General features: G+C 42.9%; 1 long non-coding RNA gene across 1 annotated transcript; it reads left to right on the top strand.

Moving 5' to 3' along the window:
* Positions 1–18,735: 18,735 nt before the first annotated feature.
* LOC120675671 lies at positions 18,736–19,215 on the top strand. The gene is made up of 2 exons (XR_005675441.1): positions 18,736–18,851; positions 19,047–19,215. It is a non-coding gene; the product is annotated as an uncharacterized LOC120675671 (long non-coding RNA).
* The last annotated feature ends 567 nt before the right edge of the window (positions 19,216–19,782 follow it).

Here is a 19,782-nt window from a genome sequence, read left to right on the forward strand (position 1 = left end):
TCTTCCGGTTAGAAAGCATTCATGTTCAATTATATCAGTACTGACTTATATAGTGTCAAATGGATTCAAAATCTATTTTTATTTGTTCGAGTTAAATTTATCTCTCACATTCATTTTCATGTTAAATTATTTGAATATTGACTACATGTAGCATGAAATGGATTCTAAATCTCTTTTGAACTATTTGAGATTAATCAAGCACTTGCATTAATCCTATGTTTGAGATTCTAATACTGACTCTGATTTTGTTAATGAAGATTCCTAACCAAGAACATGTCTTCCTGTTCAATGAAAAGATCACTGTCCATTGCTCATTTTCTTATGACTGCGATGAGGAGACTGGTGAAAGGCCGAAGCCGTCGAACAGGGAGGTGAGATATGGCGCCCCTACCACAAAACCCTTCATTCCAATTATATATATGCTAACTTGCCCCTATGTGAATTTACAGATCAGGCGAGAGGCCGAGAGGCTTTGCGTCCTCCTCAAGCGCAAATATTTTGGGTCGCCGCCATCCTCCCGCTCCTTTTGAAGCGAGATGGTGCATGGACTGTCCATAATTATGTTCTATACCTAGGAGATCTAGATGTCATTTTAGAAATGTGGTTCTGCCTGATGGACAACTATTGTATTGGCACTATTGTTGCACCTAATGAAATTTATGTTCCTTTTGTCGTTATAATATATATCTTTTAACTATTTGTCGCTGGTGATTGGTTGTGTTCTTGAGTGTCATAATTATATCAGTATTGCTGTCAATAGTTTTTGAGTGAAAATGAAATTATACCACAGTGCACGAGTGTCTTTCTCCATTTATGAATTTCCATTGTGTCACTTACTAATGATGGGTCCCACATGTGAAAATGAGTCAGCAGAAGTCAACTTCTGGTATAATTTCCATTTGTGAAACTTGTTCTTGTTTTTTGCATATCACCTGAGTTCGTCAAGAATTGCAGAATATAGACATGTTTTTTTAGTACGAATCAGAAAAGCAACAAATAAAAAGATTAAAACAGGACCTTGTTATCAAAACACCGAGTGGCACAATGGTTTGCGTAATAGATTCTCATTTTCGAGATATAGGTTCGAACCCTATCTCCACCAAGTTTTTAAATTTATTTTAATTTAATGTGCTATTAAAAATACACATTCTGCACAAAAAGTGGGTCCTACCTATCGGTGACACAAATCTATATCGTGTTTGTGACTGAAACATGGGTCCCACCTGTCGGCGCCGGTTATTCACCTGTTCTTTATCGGTTCTTAACGGCGCTTATTATATTTGGATTGAATCCAAAGCAAAAACTTTAAACAAGTATAGATTTCCCATATGTTGGCCAAAATCATGTATTTTTTTTCTAACTTTGTAGAATTACATTATCCACCAGGTGCACTAGTTTTTATTGTAGAATATGAGTTTGATTTCTAACATTCTTTGACAAACATGATCTTTGCTCACCATAGTCTCTAATAGAGATGAAAATTGACAAGTACTTTTTGGGAGTATGGACATCTTATACCCCACTACTCATTTTAGTTGTCATTAACCTTGTCAAAGAAGCAAGACTTGGATACATGGTCAAGTATCGTACCACAATAGCACAATAGACATAAGGATGTACTCATCCTTCCTAACACATTCATGGAAAATATGGACTCAACAATTGTTTTAAGTTGTATAAGGTTGGATTTGTTAAGGAGCATGATGCAAACAACATAATTAATTTATAACTACACTTGTTCAAAATTAAAGCTGTGGCAAACATTTGAAATTGATAATAATGGCTGCTTTACGTGTTCTCAATATGGAAGCGTAATTTTGTTTGTCACCGACAGGCGGGACCCATGACAGTGTGATTACATGTCCGCCCTATAAAAGCGCAATCTTCTTAAAGCCAGTACCGTGCGACACCCTAAATCTAATTTTCCGTGGATCCAATATTTTCTCTCCATCTTTCTCCAATAATTTCATTTCAAGTCTAAAATTCCCACCCCTAATCCCGCGCATATTAGCCATCCGATCCCGCACATGGCTCGGCGGCAGTTCTTCTCCTTCTCCTCTGGCTTCTTGCCTTCATCTGCTACCTGATCTTTGTAGGAGTGCACCGCCTCGCATATCCACTCCCCCCGCGTGTGTGACGAACTGCAATTGCTCCATGGAGAAGGTCGCTGCGACACGCTACGAGGCGTCGGGGCTGGTGCAACTCCCGACGGAGCTGACGATTGAGATCGCCTCCCGCGTAGCTGCTCAGTCAGAGGACGCCATGGAGGATCTCGGCAATCTGCGCGCAACCTGCAAGGCAATGTGCGTGGTGTGCGGCGCCGCCAAGGTAGGCTGACGCCTAGCCCTGCGTCGTGTGCTGCGGCTTCAATTCTACCTGGGACCGGAATATCGCGCGACGCTCATCACCGGACTGGCCACCGTCGGCAACCCGGAGGCCTGCTTCCACAGTAGGATGTGCCTCATCTTCGAGAAGCAGCACGGCACAATCGTGACGAGCCTCGACCCGCTTAGGCGCGCCACGGAGGCAGGCCACAAGGTAGCAATTTACGCCCTCGCCCTCTTGCTCTACAGGCCCAACAGCGGCGATGGCGACGATGACGAGGCCCGACGGCTCCAGCGCATGGTCGAGGGACCCGAACCGGGCACACCAGCGCTTCCATGGAACAACAGGACTAGTACAAAATGCCGCTGTCGGATCATTTCGGCGCTGTGGGACTTGGCGCCGTCGGCGGTTGGTGTGCCGACGCCCATGCATCACCAGGACAAACATCAATGTGCGGGAGGCGGCTGTGGCGAGCATGCAGGATTGTATGCTTGGTACTCGTGGTGCAGGTTCTGCAGCGAGGAGTATCGGATCTGCAATGAGTGTGATTGGTTCTTCTACACAGTCATGGAAACGTTGAATGATAAAAATTTGCCAGGTAAAAATCTCCATGACTCTACCAAATGCAAAAGACCAACTTCCCAGTGTCGCAACTTCTCCTATCTTAAGCTACAGCTGAATAGACCAAATTTTATGTGTACTAGTGTGGTATGAAGCACAAAAAATTGTACTATTTTTGTTGATGATAGAATCGTATGAAGTTTAATTTCTTTAGTTTTTTTCCATTGTTTTAAACGAGTGCTGTTTGGTGAATACTTAAATTTGAAGTGCTTTTTTTTGGACTCTAATCTGAATTCCCCACTTCCATCTTCGCCTCCGTATATTCGAATCTAGTTAATGCGGCGGGTCTCACAAGTCGGCGCCACTGCTACTCTTCCCACACTCAGAAACCGAGGAGGCGCAGCCGAACCATCAAGAACACGCCCTTCCCCTTCCCCTTCCCCTACCATCAAATTGGGGTTTTCTCATTTGTTCCTCGCATCCAATCGATCAGCATCCCCTCCTCACAGCCTCCTAGCGCGCGACCTCTGCATCCCTCGTCTTCCTCACATCTGATGGAGAATCTCCCAACTGAGATTGCAGTTGAGATCGCCGCCCGCCTCGCTGTGACACCCTAGGTGTCTGCACAATAAAACTACATTTATTTCTTGTGCTTCATGTGTGAAATTGTTTGAGCAAGGGCCTATTTTAAAATTTTAAGGACCTTTGTGTAATTATGAATTGTTCCAAGGTCAACTTTATAGTTTTATTTGAATAGGATGTGTGATTATAGCTTTTGTGGAGGGTGTGTTTGCAAAAATTCAATGCAATCATTACATGGCAGCAAACTTTACTTTTTAGTCCAGATTTAAAGTGAATTTGCCTCGAAAAAGACAAAAGTCATTTGAATTCAAATCCTCTTTATGTTTTCAAAAATAACTCTTTAACCTTTGATCAAATAAATTTTTGCACAACATCAAAGTTGTAGATCTTGAAAAAGTTAACAACTTTCATGTTGGGCATTTTTTCATTTGAGCCTTGGTTTAAAAGTTATTGATGATTTACAGTAAGGTCCCTGGAATTTCCTGAAATTGCAAATAGATCTAGCTTCTTTTCCTCCTGCCTGCCACTCTGTTTCTCTGCCGCCGGCGCTGTGCAGCTCCGTCTGCCGCTCAGCCCCGGCCACCTCCTGCCCTCCGTGGCACCCACGCGTCGCGCCCCAGCCTTCACCGCTCTTTGGCCTTCGCGCTGGAGCTCTCCTCCCCGTGCCACGCGCCCCCACGGATCCGCCGACCGCCACCTCGCCGCCGTCGTGGACAGCTCGGGCTAGAGCCCAGAACCCCCAACTCTCGCACGCCCCAGCACCTGGATGAATCCCGCATCACTTTTCCCTCCTTGCCTCGCCCGCTCTCTGCCCAGAACCTACAGAACACTGCCGCCGCCCACCCGAGCTCCGACGAGCTCGACCTCACCGTCGACCCGCCACTCCAGCCCTCCTCCGCCCGCGTTGACCCCACCTCTAGCTTCGCCTCATCCTCGCGCAGCTCGCAGACCCCTTCTCGTCTCCTATTATCCACCGGAGCACCCTCGCCGTCGACACCGTGCGCCGATAGCCGCCACTCGCCGTCGATGAGACTCCTCCGACTGCCTCCTCCTCGACCCAAACCCTCTAGAAGGTAGCGCGTGACGTCCTGAACCTCCCCAGCCTCTCCACCCTCGCCGCCGGCGATCGCCGTTGCCAGATTTTGCCGGTCAACACCCGCTCCCTTCTCTGACAGCGGCCAGGGACCCCATTTGAAAAGAAAAGAAAGTTCTAGGGGCTTTTGTGCTATATCTAGGGGCTATTCTATAAAACTAGTTTAAGTTTTCTTTATTTCTTGCTGTAAAATTTGAAAATGCCTAGAAATTTGAAGAAAAATCAGAAAAATACAAATCCAAATGTTTTGGAGTCTTTGTTGCAAGATCTACAAGTTTTGTTACATCCATATCTTCAGTTCTGGTCTGTATTTTAATCCAAGAAAAAGAATGGGAAAATTCGATTCATGCCACCACAACTCCGTGAAATTGGGTGTCATGTTGAAAATCATGCCACTCAATGGCATGATTTTCAACATGAGATCCAATTTCAAGAAATTGGAGTGGCATGGATCCAACTGACCCAAAAAGAATAGCATAAATAGGCTTTATTTGTTCTTGGAGTTCTACTCAGTAATTGCATATGATCTTTGGCTTGCTTGTGTCTTGCAGTATTACTAATGTCTGGTAAAAATTTGAAACCTATTTGACATCATTAGCTAGGTCAAAGTTTCAAGATTCCTTGATCTACTAGTTATGCTAAATTATTTATGCTGATAGAATTAATCAAGTTCTGAGTGTGAAACTTTTTTTGGAGCAAGAATGTTATATCTAATGGATGTCTTCCATAAATACAGATGGTTGGTCATACCCGTGGAATGCCTGAAGGTTTCGGTCGTGTGAAACTTTTTTGGGAGCAAGAATGTTATATCTAATGGATGTCTTCCATAAATACAGATGGTTGGTCATACCCGTGGAATGCCTGAAGGTTTCGGTCGTGAAACTGGCAGTGGATCTCAGCAGCCACCGCCACCACCGCCAAATCTGGCCGAGTATTAGGCCATGCAAACTGAATTGCTTCGTCGGCTAGTGCAAGGGCAACAGGATCCGCCATGCCAGCAGCATGGAGGATGTGATGCACAACCAGCGGGTTACCAGGAATTCTTTGGTACCCAACCTCTACTGTTCAGCCGAACTGATGAACCATTGGACGCCGATGCTTAGCTCCGTACTATTGATTCCATGTTTTCTTTGCTAACAGTACCTTGTGCTGATGCGAACAAGGCTCATTTCGCCGCCCAGCAGCTTCGTGGCGCAGCTCGCGTTTGGTGAGATCACTATTGTGTATGCAGCCTGTTGGACATGTTATCTCTTGGGAGGAATTTCGGAATGCTTTTCGGACACATCATATCCCCGAGGGACTGATTGAAATGAAGTTGAATGAATTCTTGGCCCTAAATCAAGGAACCCGCACTGTTCTTCTATATGCACAGGCCTTCAATCATCTGTGCCAGTACGCGGGCCATCATGTAGATACTGACGCCAAGAAGCGTGACCGTTTTCGTCGTGGCCTCAATACCAAGCTCAAGGAACGCCTGAATCTTGTTCAGCCAAATACTTATAATGAGCTGGTCAATATGGCCATTACTCAAGAAGATTGTATCGTAGTGCATCGTGCCGTGAAGAAGCGAAAGGCACCAATAGGACCCTCGAGTGCTCAGCCACCGAAATATCGTTTGGTGCAGAATACTCCACCAAGAGCTCCACAGAGAAATGCCCCAACAGGCAAATTTATTTTTAGGCCGCCTCAGCAACAGGGAGGATTCAGACCTCCAGTCTTTCAGCAGCCGCAACAGTTTGGCCCAAGGCCAAATGCCCCATAGTTTAATTGTGGGGATAATGACAATCGCTGTTTCAATTGCGGCAGTACTTCCCATTTCACCAAGAATTGCCCGCAACCCAAGAAGTCTTATCCTGGGCAGAATTCCAACCAGAACAACAAGGGCAATGGCAAGAAGCAAATGGTACAAGTCCGACAGGGGCGAGTTAATTTCACCACTCTTGTAGAGCTTCCCGAAGGAGCACCAGCCATGTTGGGTACTTTCTCTATCCATAATAAACCCGCAGTCATATTATTTGATTCTGGTGCAACTCATAGTTTCATAAGTGCCAAATTTGGAGCAAGGGTAGGATTGAATTTTTGTCATACCAAAAGATCTTACATGATAGCAACCCCTGGTGGGAAGATAGCTTCCAATCAAATCATTAGTCATGTGCCAATTAAGTTGGGTAGCAAATTGATAAAGACAGATTTGATCTTGTTGAACTTAGAAGGCATGGATGTTATTTTGGGCATGGATTGGATGACTAGACATAAAGTACTGTTAGATATCTCTTCCCGAGCTATTGAGATAAATTCACCTTATCAAAGAGCCACCATACTCTATCTGCCACAACAAGAATGCTTCAAATCTTGTACCTATGCCATAAAAGAAGTTAAAATTGAAGATATTCCTGTTGTATGTGAGTATGCGGATGTATTTCCAGATGATTTACCTGGAATGCCCCCTGATAGAGATATCAAGTTTGTTATCGAGCTTCAACCCGGTACTGCCCCTATTTCTAAGAGGTTGTACCGTACGCCTCCAAATGAGTTGGCAGAATTGAAAATCCAACTTCAAGACCTTCTTGACAAGGGTTTTATACGTCCGAGTGCTTCACCATGGGGATGTCCAGCCCTGTTTGTGAAGAAGAAGGAAAACAGTTTGAGGCTATGTGTTGACTATCGACCACTCAATGCGGTCACTATTAAAAACAAGTATCCTCTTCCCCGCATTGATATCCTGTTTGATCAGTTAGCTGGAGCTAAGATTTTCTCTAAGATCGATCTTCGTTCTGGCTACTATCAAATAAAGATCAAGCCCTGTGATATTCCGAAAATAGCTTTCTCGACGAGATATGGACTTTATGAGTATCTGGTTATGTCTTTTGGTCTTACCAATGCCTCGGCATATTTTATGTACCTGATGAATTCAGTATTCATGCCAGAGCTTGATAAATTTGTTGTGGTATTCATCGACGATACTTTGATCTACTCCAAGAATGGAGAAGAGCATGAGCAACATTTACGCATTGTTCTTTGGTGATTACGAGATCATCACCTTTATGCCAAATTCTCCAAGTGTGAATTTTGGCTGGATAGGGTGAACGTTTTGGGTTATACTATATCTAGTGAAGGTATATCTGTTGATCCAACTAAAGTTCAAGAAGTGATGGATTGGAATTCTCCTACTTCAGTCCATCAGATTCACAGTTTTCTCGGTTTAGCTGGATATTATCGTCGATTCATTCCTGATTTCTCCAGAATAGCTAAGCCTATGACGGAGTTGTTAAAGAAAGGAGTGAAATTTATTTGGAATGACAAATGTGAAGAAGCCTTCCAAACTGTCAAAGCACGACTCACTACTGCTCCAGTGTTGGCTACACCGGACAGTACCAGACCTTTTGACGTCTATTGTGATGCTTCTGGTACAGGACTTGGTTGTGTGCTTATGCAAGACAACCGAGTAATTGCTTACGCATCAAGAGCTCTCCGGAATCATGAGAAGAACTATCCAACACATGATCTGGAGTTAGCAGCTGTCATTCACGCTCTTAAGCTTTGGAGACATCATCTTATGGGAACTCATTGTAATATCTACACTGACCATAAGAGTCTCAAGTATATCTTCACCCAAGCTGATCTCAACATGAGACAGAGACGCTGGCTAGAGTTGATAAAGGATTATGATCTAGAAGTTCACTTTCATCCAGGAAAAGCCAATGTGGTTGCGGATGCACTCAGCCACAAATTACAATGTCATTGTCTATCTGTAGAGCCATTCAACGAAACTCTCTGCCAGGAAATGATGAAACTAAACCTAGAAATAGTACCTCAAGGAAGTTTGAACCATATATCTATTGAGCCTACACTTCATGATAACATCATCATGGCACAATTACATGATGAGGGTATCAAGATCATCAAGGAAAAGCTATCCTAGGGAGAAGCAAAATACAAGTGTTTCCGTGTGGATCATAGAGGAGTTCTATGGTTTGAATCTCGTCTTGTTGTACCCAAGAATCATCAGTTTAGAAAGCAAATCCTTGATGAAGCACATCTATCAAAGTTTTATATTCATCCAGGTAGTACAAAGATGTACCAAGATCTTAAACAAAATTTTTGGTGGACTCGAATGAAAAGAGAGGTCGCCAGATATATTTCTGAGTGTGATGTCTGTCAAAGAGTTAAAGCTAGTCACTTGAAAGTAGCTGATACTCTTCAACCTTTACCCATTCCATCCTGGAAATGGGAGGACATTGGTATGGATTTTATTGTTGGCCTACCCACTACTTCTCAGAAGCATGATTCTGTTTGGGTAATTGTTGATAGACTCACCAAGACCGCCCATTTTATTCCGGTTCATACAAATTTTCTACCAAGAAGTATGCAGAAATTTATCTTGACCAAATTGTCCGTTTGCACAGAGTTCCAAAGACGATCATTTCTGATCGTGGGACACAGTTCATCGCATGTTTCTGGGAACAATTGCAAGAATCCCTTGGAACCAAATTGATTCGTAGTTCAGCTTATCATACACAAATAGATGGGCAAACCGAACGAATCAATCAAATTCTTGAAGACATGTTGAGGGCATGTGTTATCCAATATGGCAAGAACTGGGACAAGTGCCTAGCACTAGCGGAATTCTCTTACAATAACAGTTATCAATCTAGCTTACAAATGGCACCATTTGAAGCGTTATACGGTCGAAGGTGTCAAACTCCTTTGAGTTGGTCACAAGATGGAGAACACAAAATCTTTGGGCCAGATTTAGTCTCTGAGGCAGAAGAAAAAGTCAAAGTTATTAAGACTAATCTTAAAGCAGCTCAGTCAAGACAGAAAAGTTATGCAGATAAGAGAAGAGATCCTTTACAGTTCTGGGTAGGAGATTTCGTATATTTGAGGGTATCTCCTACTAAAGGTGTTCAATGTTTCGGTGTAAAAGGGAAATTGGCACCCCGATACATCGGACCATTTGAAATCATTGAAACTTGTGGACTAGTTGCCTACCGACTTCGTCTTCCTTCTCAGTTGGCCGCCATTCATGATGTCTTTCATGTATCACAACTTAGGAAATGCATCAAAGTATCCACTGAGATCCTTGAACCACAAGATATCGAGATTGAATCCGATCTATCCTATGCGGAGTATCCAATCAAAGTTCTTGACACCAAAGAGAGAAGTACTAGAAGGAAGAAAGTTAAAATGTACAAGATCTAGTGGAATCATCATATTGAGGAAGAAGCTACTTGGGAGACTGAAACTTATCTCCAAAGAAACTTTCCTGACTTTCTTAGGACCAATTCAGGTAATCAAACCTTTATATCCTTTTCTTCCTGTAATCTCGGGGCGAGATTCCTTTTAGGGGGGAAGGCTGTGACACCCTAGGTGTCTGCACAATAAAACTACATTTATTTCCTGTGCTTCATGTGTGAAATTGTTTGAGCAAGGGCCTATTTTAAAATTTTAATGACCTTTGTATAATTATGAATTGTTCCAAGGTCAACTTTATAGTTTTATTTGAATAGGATGTGTGATTATAGCTTTTGTGGAGGATGTGTTTGCAAAAACTCAATGCAATCATTACATGGCAGCAAACTTTACTTTTTAGTCCAGATTTAAAGTGAATTTGCCTCGAAAAAGAGAAAAGTCCTTTGAATTCAAATCCTCTTTATGTTTTCAAAAATAACTCTTTAACCTTTGATTAAATAAATTTTTGCACAACATCAAAGTTGTAGATCTTGAAAAAGTGAACAACTTTCATGTTGGGCACTTTTCCATTCGAGCCTTGGTTTAAAAGTTATTGATGATTTACAGTAAGGTCCCTAGAATTTAATGAAATTGCAAATAGATCCAGCTTCTTCTTCCTCCTGCCTGCCTCTCTGTTTCTCTGCCGCCGGCACTGTGTAGCGCCGCCCGCCGCTCAGGGCCGGCCCCGGCCACCTCCTGCTCTGCGTGGCACCCACGCGTCACGCCCTAGCCTTCTCCGCTCTTTGGCCTTCGCGCTAGAGCTCTCCTCCCCGTGACACGCGCCCCCACGGCTCCACCGACCGCCACCTCGCCGCCGCCATGGACAGCTCGGGGTAGAGCCCCGGACCCCCAACTCTCACGAGCCCCAGCACCTGGATGAGTCCCGCATCACTTTTCCCTCCTTGCCTCGCTCGCTCTCTGCCCAGAACCTCCAGAACACTGCCGCCGCCCACCCGAGCTCCAACGAGCTCGACCTCACCATCGACCCGCCACTCCAGCCCTCCTCCGCTCGCGTTGACCCCACCTCTAGCTTCGCCTCATCGTCGCGCAGCTCGCAGACCCCTTCTCATTGCCTATTATTCACTGGAGCACCCTCGCCGTCGACTCCGTACGCCGACAGCCGCCGCTCGCCGTCGACAAGACTCCTCCGGCCGCCTCCTCCTCGACCCAAACCCTCTAGAAGGTAGCGTGTGATGTCTTGAACCTCCCTAGCCTCTCCACCCTCGCCGCCGGCGATCGCCGTTGCCAGATATGGCCGGTCAACACCCGCTCCCTTCTCTGACAGCGGCCAGGGACCCCATTTGAAAAGAAAAGAAAGTTCCAGGGGCTTTTGTGCTAGATTTAGGTGCTATTCTATAAAACTAGTTTAAGTTTTCTTTATTTCTTGCTGTGAACTTTGAAAATGCCTAGAAATTCGTAGAAAAATTAGAAAAATACAAATCCAAATGTTTTCGAATATTTGTTGCAAGATCTACAAGTTTTGTTACATCCATATCTTCAGTTCTGGTCTGTATTTTAATCCAAGAAAAAGAATAGCATAAATAGGCTTTATTTGTTCTAGGAGTTCTACTCAGTAATTGCATGTGATCTTTGGCTTGCTTGTGTCTTGCAGTATTACTAATGTCTGGTAAACATTTGAAACCTATTTGACATCATTAGCTAGGTCAAAGTTTCAAGATTCCTTGATCTACTAGTTATGCTAAATTATTTATGCTGATAGAATTAATCAAGTTATGAGTGTGAAACTTTTTCCATGAATATGAGCTACTAAAACCTTACTGTTGCACAAATTTGAGAAATTTTCGATATGTTTAACTATTCCTTTGATTTAATGCTTGTTAAGTAGGCTTTGATTATGATAAATAGTTTCCTTGCTTAGAAAATTCTGATAATTTTTGTGAAACTCTACTTTGGTCCTATGTTCTTTTCTGTAAACTTTGATCATCAGTTCATGTCTATAACAGAAACTAATAATGAATAATTTTATATTTCTGTCTGTTTTGTTTATTTTCTCAGTATTAATTATGAGCAGAATAAATCCTGAAAATTTTACAGTAGCTAAGTTAGATCTTTATGGATCTGCTGTTAAATTGATAGCTTCTAATTTGCTCCGGTTTAATCTGAAGAATTCAAACTTATTTTAAGTGTTGTCTGAATACATGAATTGTTCTGAATAGTTGGCTACAAGTTTTGATATGAAATTTTCAGGATTAATTACTCTGTGTACCTTCTGTTCAGAGTAATTTTTTTTGAATTTCTTGCTTTTTGAGTACTGAGTTGTTGATTTATTAGCAAACCATGTTTTATTTGCTATAAGAAACAACTACCACTTGCTTTATGAAGATAGTGTAGTTCTTTTGTGAAGTTGATCATGTTGTTTTGTGGAGTAAGAGATGTTAATTAACTACTCCATAAATAATTGCCCATGTGTTAAGTTTGTTTGCTAATTGTTAGACTGCAGTTTCTTCACCTCGTGTGTATGTTTATAATATTGTTCTTGCATCACATATAGATACGACTGTTCTAGTGGACGGGACGTACGAGCTGATCCCGGAGTCCGAAGGAGGTGATCACGAAGCCCAAGTGAACGCCGCCGTACTGATTGAAGACCCGGACCAAAGTCCGGAAGAGCCCAAGGCTAACCTAGCTAGCGACTATCGCGAAGGCAAGCCCCGGACATAACCCAGTATTTCAAAGTATTACAATTTATCGTTATTACTTACTTGTGCATTTACAGTTCTTAGGATTTGAATTGAAACCCTAGATGCATGATCCTAGGAACATATGTACTGAACACTAGACTTGAGTCCGCGTATTTGCTATGCTTATAGGACCGGTAAAAGTCGAGTGATTGCTTGTCACTCGCGAGCTCTATAGGAATTGATTGTTTACTTTCTACTATCAATATACGGACGACGGACGGGGTCATGTTCGATATCATGACCTTGTGTGAGACCCCGTCTGTGTTGATGAAATTTGATAAGGTTGCGGTGTGTGGTAGTGGTGGTTAAGTTTTTGAATGTACTAGCCACATGCCGTAAATATGGTACGCGGTTAGCCTAGTAGCCGATCGGACCGGTGAGTGGATATACCTGTCACTCTCTCTTAGAGATAGGTTTTTATTTATGTTTATGTTGCGCAACACCGCGGCTACAGGGAGGAAGATGGTGCCCTGTAGTCAGGGAGAGTGACCCTATCCACAAGTCGGAATGAAAGGTAAACGGTTGTTTGGGAACGACCCGACGGTGTTCCAAACGTGTGTGTTAGGTCTGCCTGGCCAGGTTAACAAATTCTATTCGAATCGTCCGCTTCTCATGGTTTGGGACTGCTTGATCCCTTTGCCACACAGAGTAATAAGAGCAACACTATTATGATCAATCTTGATGTTTGCTTAAAGTTCTACCATGGTTGAATAGGAATAGTTGCTTACATAGAATGGTTATCCAACTAGAATATGGAAAGCTAAAATGTGAAGTAAGGACCTACTCTTTATTGCTTTTCAGCAAAAGGAAACCAGAGCCTTACAAAACCCTGCATAGTCTAGCTAGGTGGGCTAAGTATACCCGTTGACGATTAAGTCTTGCTGAGTATTAGTATACTAAGCCTTGCTGTTGAAACCTTTTTCAAGTATAAGTTTTGGGGACCAGATCGCTAGTCTGAATTGGCCCTGCTCTTTGCCTCCTAGCTGGTCCGTAGAATGGGATCCGTCTTCTGCCAGCAATGACCCTGATGAGTGATACCTTGCTTGGGCTAGCTTGGTATGCTTTAGCGACGTGTTGTAGCCGTCGTGTTTTCTTTCCGCTGCTTTAAACTCTGAACTTTAAACTTATGGCTTGTATAATGTTTTACTAAGTTTGGACCTATAATAATCTTTGAACTGGTTTGTAATAACTACTATGCTTATGTTGTAAAATATGTGGATGTTATATCTCTGGACTTGCCTTCGTGTGGGGTATGCTTGTTCGATCCGAGAACCGGTAGTTGTATCGGGACGTTACTCGACAGACCAAGAATTGTTCCATTTGAAGTGCGTTTGTGTCGGTGTTGCCTTTATGGTGATGGCCAGTGCACTTGAGCCGGGATAATTCAGATGGTTCTGCCACACTCGCCGAGTCTTCAGACTTCGCGGTGGCCGAGGTCGGCTCGTTGAGGGCGACCTGCAAGAAAATGCGGCCGGTTTGCCGCATACCGGAGGTCGGGCGGCGCCTTGCAGTGCATCCCCTGCTGCCGATTGGGTCGTGGGATTTGTACTACGACAACGGCTTCCACCAGAACCTCATCATCAATCTGTCCAAGGTCGGCAACCCGGTGGTGTGCTTCTTCGCGGTGATGCGCGTGGTCTTTGTGGAGGTGCGCGGCGATCTCCGGCCTAGCCTCGACATGCTCGAGTGCGCCACCAAGGTCGGGCAAAAAGTTGCCATGTACGTCCTCGCCGTGTACAAGTGCAAGCCCAACAGCAGCGCCGAAGAAGATGCCAGTGCATGGAGCTATTCAGGAAGATCGAGGGCGACGACGCAGGGGCGGGAGCACTAGCGACATGGGCGAACACGGCTTGTGTGCTGTTACACCAGCGCCTGCTGGTGTAGGCGAACGTCCTGCCTCTAACTCGTAGGGTTCCCGTGCAGAAGTCGGTGTCTCGCGTTCATCGGTGCGCCAGCCGGCCCATGTGTGGTTGGATCACCACCTGGGAAGGAGGCCAAGTCTTTTGCAGCGAGGAGTGTAGGGTTAGATCAGAGAGCGTAGCTTACTTCAATTCAGTGTGGCCTTGATTATTGTAGCTAAGGTAGCAATGCAGGTTGGTTATCTGTGTGTGGTGATATATTTTGCTGAAGATCTTGCAGACTAGATGAACCAGAAAAGGAATTCAATTGTTCTGACAGTTCATTTGACTGCTTTCTTTCTTTCAGTTAACAAGATTTCAGTTAATATCAGGAATTCAGTGAGGAGAGGAATGACGAAGACAAGAGGTTCTTAGATCCTATCAGGTGATGGTCCTTCACTTGAAGCAGTTCAGCGTGCTTTCGGGCAGAACTTCAAGAAGTTCAGCAAATAAACTCAAAGCATGTCTCTGAAGTTGTGTCTTTGGTCCATGTGCCTCTGAACTTAATTATGTCGATGTGGATCATGTTTGTGATCCTTAATTAGTGTGGTGTCCTCGTGGCTCGGGAAGCCTATGTGTAAACTCAGTCCTCATATATCGTATGCACTGGTTTCCTTTCCTTTGTTGGTTACTTAATTTGTGTGATGCATGTTATTACTCTGGTACTAAATTTTTGTGATGCATGTTGTTCTGGTACTGTCTATCTGGATGATCCTGTGTGATCTAGAAGAATGTTATTCTGGATGATCTTGTTATTCTGGATGATCTTGTGTGATCTGGGTTCAGTTAAATAGTTAAATAGTTAACTAGTTTAATTTATATAGAAACATTATTAATAAAACTCGATAAAGTTCAATCAATCGTCTTTACAAATATAAATTAAATAGAGTGGGACCCGCATGTCAGCGGGACACACGAAAAAACACTCCTCAAATGCGCCAAGCGTTCTGAAAATTTTGTAGCCAGCGATTTGGAAAGTGGCACCAGTTTTTCCATCCGAAATTTTTAAGAAAGCACCAAACTACCGCGCTTCCATCACTGGGCCCACGTTGTTGCGAAACGCCGCGTTATTTGACTACTACTCGTGCGTCTTTCCCTCCCTAATCCCCTCGCTAAACCAATCTACATCGGTCAGTTAGGGTTAGTCGACGACAGGCGCCGCCAAGTTGGTTCTCGCCTTCCACCATGCAGGCGAAGAAGATGTCGACGTCAAGCGAGGCAGCAAGGAGGACCCCTTCCTCGTCAGAAACACTGCACACACCTGCGTCGGCGTCGGCGATGCTACCTCCAATGTTCACACCAACCTCTAGCACGATGACTGATGGAGCTCCCATCTCCAGCAGGCCGGTAGCGACGACTTCGCTCTTTGGGTCAGCTTCGCCCCAAAGAGCATCACAACGTTCGGCTGACGAAGATGCACGCGACGACGGCCAAGATCCACAATATTTGCTACCTTCGTCTCAGGACGAGACTGAGACCAGGTACGCTGTTTCCCCTTTCGATCATACCCTGCTACTGCCACCCTAGATTTCATGCATTTGTGCAGGCACTGCTACCATAGATATCATGCATTATTTGTGCACGCGATTTACTTTAAATTACTGCAAATAATTGAAATGCCACCGATGAATACACAAAACAGATGATAGATGGATCATGCATGTCGTTTGCAAGGGGAGTGAGGAGGGAGAAGAATGTGTTAAGACCTATAGAGCTTACTTGGGTCAAATCACGATTGGTAACTTAACAACAATGAAATCAAAATTGGCGTATCGGTCCAGGGACTACATGTACTACAAGAAGAGAAGTGCTGAAGCTCCTGTGGAAGCAACACTTAATGAGATCGAGTTCCATTTTGATGTAGAAACAATGATACAGAGTAACGAGGAAGAGAGGAAGGTCAGAATAGTTTTGTCAAAGAATCCAATAGCAGACCCGTCTATGGCCATAACACCAATAAAATCCAATAGAGTTTCCTCAGATCATGATGAAGAAGAAGAAGTGCAAGAATCTGAATTAGATGCATACAAAGATTGGCTAGCTTATATGCATACAAGGAACCAAGCCATGGGTGAGTTATGGTAAAGCCCAATATATATATATATATATTTACACATGGATTTTGCAATTCACTCATGACTGATATTATGGATTCTTTTTCAGAGTTTAAAGACATATACAGGGAGGACACAATCAAGACATACCAAGAATGGTTGGGGGTTGAAGGAAAACTTGATGACATCAGTAATATCCCTCTCCTAATTTTCAAACAAATTACCATTCTTTGTCAGACTTCAAATTATGCTAGCTCATCATGTGATAAAATTGTCTGCAGATGCGTATTTGAATCCTACCATTCATATACATTCCAGTCAAGACAGCAACCCAACACCTCCAGTGCAGCCACCATCTCATGCTCGGCGTTGGACACATGGGCAAGGAAATAGTAACTTGTGTTTATTAGGAATTAATTGTGTATGCATATTATGTCGTTTAGTGTCTATTATTACATTTTGTTCCCATGGAATAGGCTCAGAAAATGGGCAGAAAAGGGGACGTGGTCCCCTAAAAGGCTTGAAGGCAATCTCCAAGAGAATCAAGGCAGGCAATCAGAAGATGAAAGTTGACTTCTCTAGACTTGGAGGACCAGTAGGTGATAACTACCGCTCATTCATTGATGAAATAGTAATGTTTACAAAGAAAAGGGCGCTACTCATTGGAGTGAAAACGTGGAAACATGTCCATGAAGATGTAAAAGAGTCAATAGCATCTGATATATTGGTAATCAAAATCTTTTGCTTCTGTATACATTTCAATTTTAAACTAATGTAACAACTCACATAGTATTTGCATATTCTTGTAATTATATAACAGGCTTGGTGGGACATTGAGGATAATGATCATTCAAGGAGAATCATATGGGACATTGCCAAGGAGCGTCACAAAGGATGGCATTCAACTTTCAGTGCTACGGCCAAGGCATACAACAGCTACCACCAGAGAATGCTACATAAGCCTAAAGAATTAGATATTGTTGAATGGCACTATCTGTTGAAGTATTTTAGGACTGCAAAATTCCAGGTTTGTTCCACATTGTTACTATTACTGAACAATACCAATTTCATACAAATGGCTATGTCTGAGTCATTAAGATTATTGTTGAAATCTTGATATTCTATAGGCAAAGAACATACAAAATTTTGGGATTCGAGCCAAACAAAGGACCAGACATTTGTCAGGCTCTAAGCCTTTTGCTCAGCATAGCTATGAGAAGGTAATAACTGGAGAAGCACATCTACAAGCTTTGTTGCAGGATGAATTACTAATTTATTTTGTTCTTGGCATATCAGAGAGACCCAGAAACTGGTGATGAGCCCAATGATATGGAACTTTGGTTTATAACTCACACAAAGGATGGGCACTGGAAAGACCAAGAATCTATGGATGTCTATGTGAGTTCTCACTGAATTTGTACATACATTACTATATATAGTCCATGCAAATATAAAATGCATGCAATTTCTTGTTCAACTAACTCCTCCATCTATGTCTTGTAAATGTTAGGACAAAACAAGCAGCCTTATTACTGAGGCGGAATCAAATGCAGAGGAAACTTCGTTACCCAAAAGAAAAAGAACGAGATTTTCCAGAAGGCATACAAGGCAGTCACAGAGTGCAAATCAACCAAGTTGCATGGTAATGGGTACCTGACAAAAAACCCAACTAGAAGGCAGCTGCTGAATGCGGATCACCAGGAACAAATTCGTAGGGAGAAGCAACAGCATCAGGAACATGTCGAGCTCATGGAATCATTTGGGCAGATACAACAACAAATGTCAACATGGGAAGCCGAAAGGAGAGAACATGCACGATAAATTGAAGAAATTAACAAGGCAAGGGAGGCTGATAAAGAAGAGCTTAGGCGAAAGTTCCTATCAATGATGCAAGCAGCAAATGGACATGCTCCATCTCCGTAGGTACTAGTCAAGCTAGTTATTGAATGACTTTCTTTCCATAGGTTCTATATCTAAATGTCTGTATCCTTTCATAGATTGTCCAGCCAACAGCTGTCCAGCCAAACAACAGTGTCGCTGCATCTGCAGAGGTGGTGGCGGCTACATCAAACATGAGTCTTGAAGAATTATAGACAAACTCACCGAATGTGCTGTCTTCTAGTCAGGTTGTTCGTGAATTGACAACTTTTTACTTCTATCATCAGATACAGAACAAAATCGAACCTATTTTTTTTCCTTCCATATTTTTTGTTCCAGGAGAAGCCTCAAAGCCACCCAGAGCAATCTGAAGTTAGTGGTAAACCAAGGGCAGCTAGCATTCGTAGTACAAGAAGTAGTAAAGCTGGTGAAGCACATTCCGTCCCGCCCACGGCATATGTTTCATCACAATAGCTATAGGAAAAGGCTGCAAATAGGAGACGACAAAACGCCAAGAAGACAGGAGGTGAAATTTTTGTACTCCACCTGCTGTGAATGTTTCTGTTTCAGCTGTCAAAGAGTTTAGTTGTGTTAATTATTTGCTATCATTTTGATAATTTTATGATTCGCAATGAAACTTTGGTTTGATACATGCTGTTGTTGCACCATTTCCATTATTATAGATTATTTGATGCTTACAAATGCTATTAATTCTTTTCAGGAAACTAAGCCATTTCGAATGGAGCAAACAGGTGATGGGACCTTCTTGAAGTCACTCTTTGCTGATCAAGTGATGGGATCGTCTTGAAGTCATGCCAATAATGTGTTGAAACAATGTCCTGTTGAAAACTTATTAGTATTATCAGTGAATGGTTGAATGGTTGAATGTTGCTATGTGTTGCTACATACTGTTGTTGAACGGAATTTATCAGTGAATGGTTGAATGTTGTTTCATGAATTATAAATGCATAATTATTATTGATCCTATATTTTAATGTTTTAAATTATTACTGCTATAAAAATGAGCGTGGCAGAATAAACATATGGCAACCTACAAATCTATGGCAACAACACCTTTTGTTGCAAAAGAGAATTCATCCTATCGCAACCCATATTTTTCGGTGTCACAAAGGCTCGTGGCAATAGTAAGTTCCACTTGTAGCAACCCTATATTATGGTGGTAATAGAGACAGGAACTTTTGGCAACCAAAACATTTTTGAAGCAACAACGTAGGAAACATCTTACAACCAATCTAACTAGGTGGCATTAGCGTGCTCCACCTATTGCCTCCAACCTATATATTTTGGTGGTAATAGAATGTTCCACCTATAACAACCATCCCTGCTGCATAGCAATAGAGGACACCACCTATAGCACCATAATCAACTTTGTGGTAATAGAGGGAACCACATATAGCAACCAAACAACTTTCGTGGCAATAGATAACACAACCTAT

The sequence above is a fragment of the Panicum virgatum genome, chromosome 5N, assembly GCF_016808335.1.
Source record: "Panicum virgatum strain AP13 chromosome 5N, P.virgatum_v5, whole genome shotgun sequence".
Lineage (NCBI taxonomy): Eukaryota > Viridiplantae > Streptophyta > Magnoliopsida > Poales > Poaceae > Panicum > Panicum virgatum.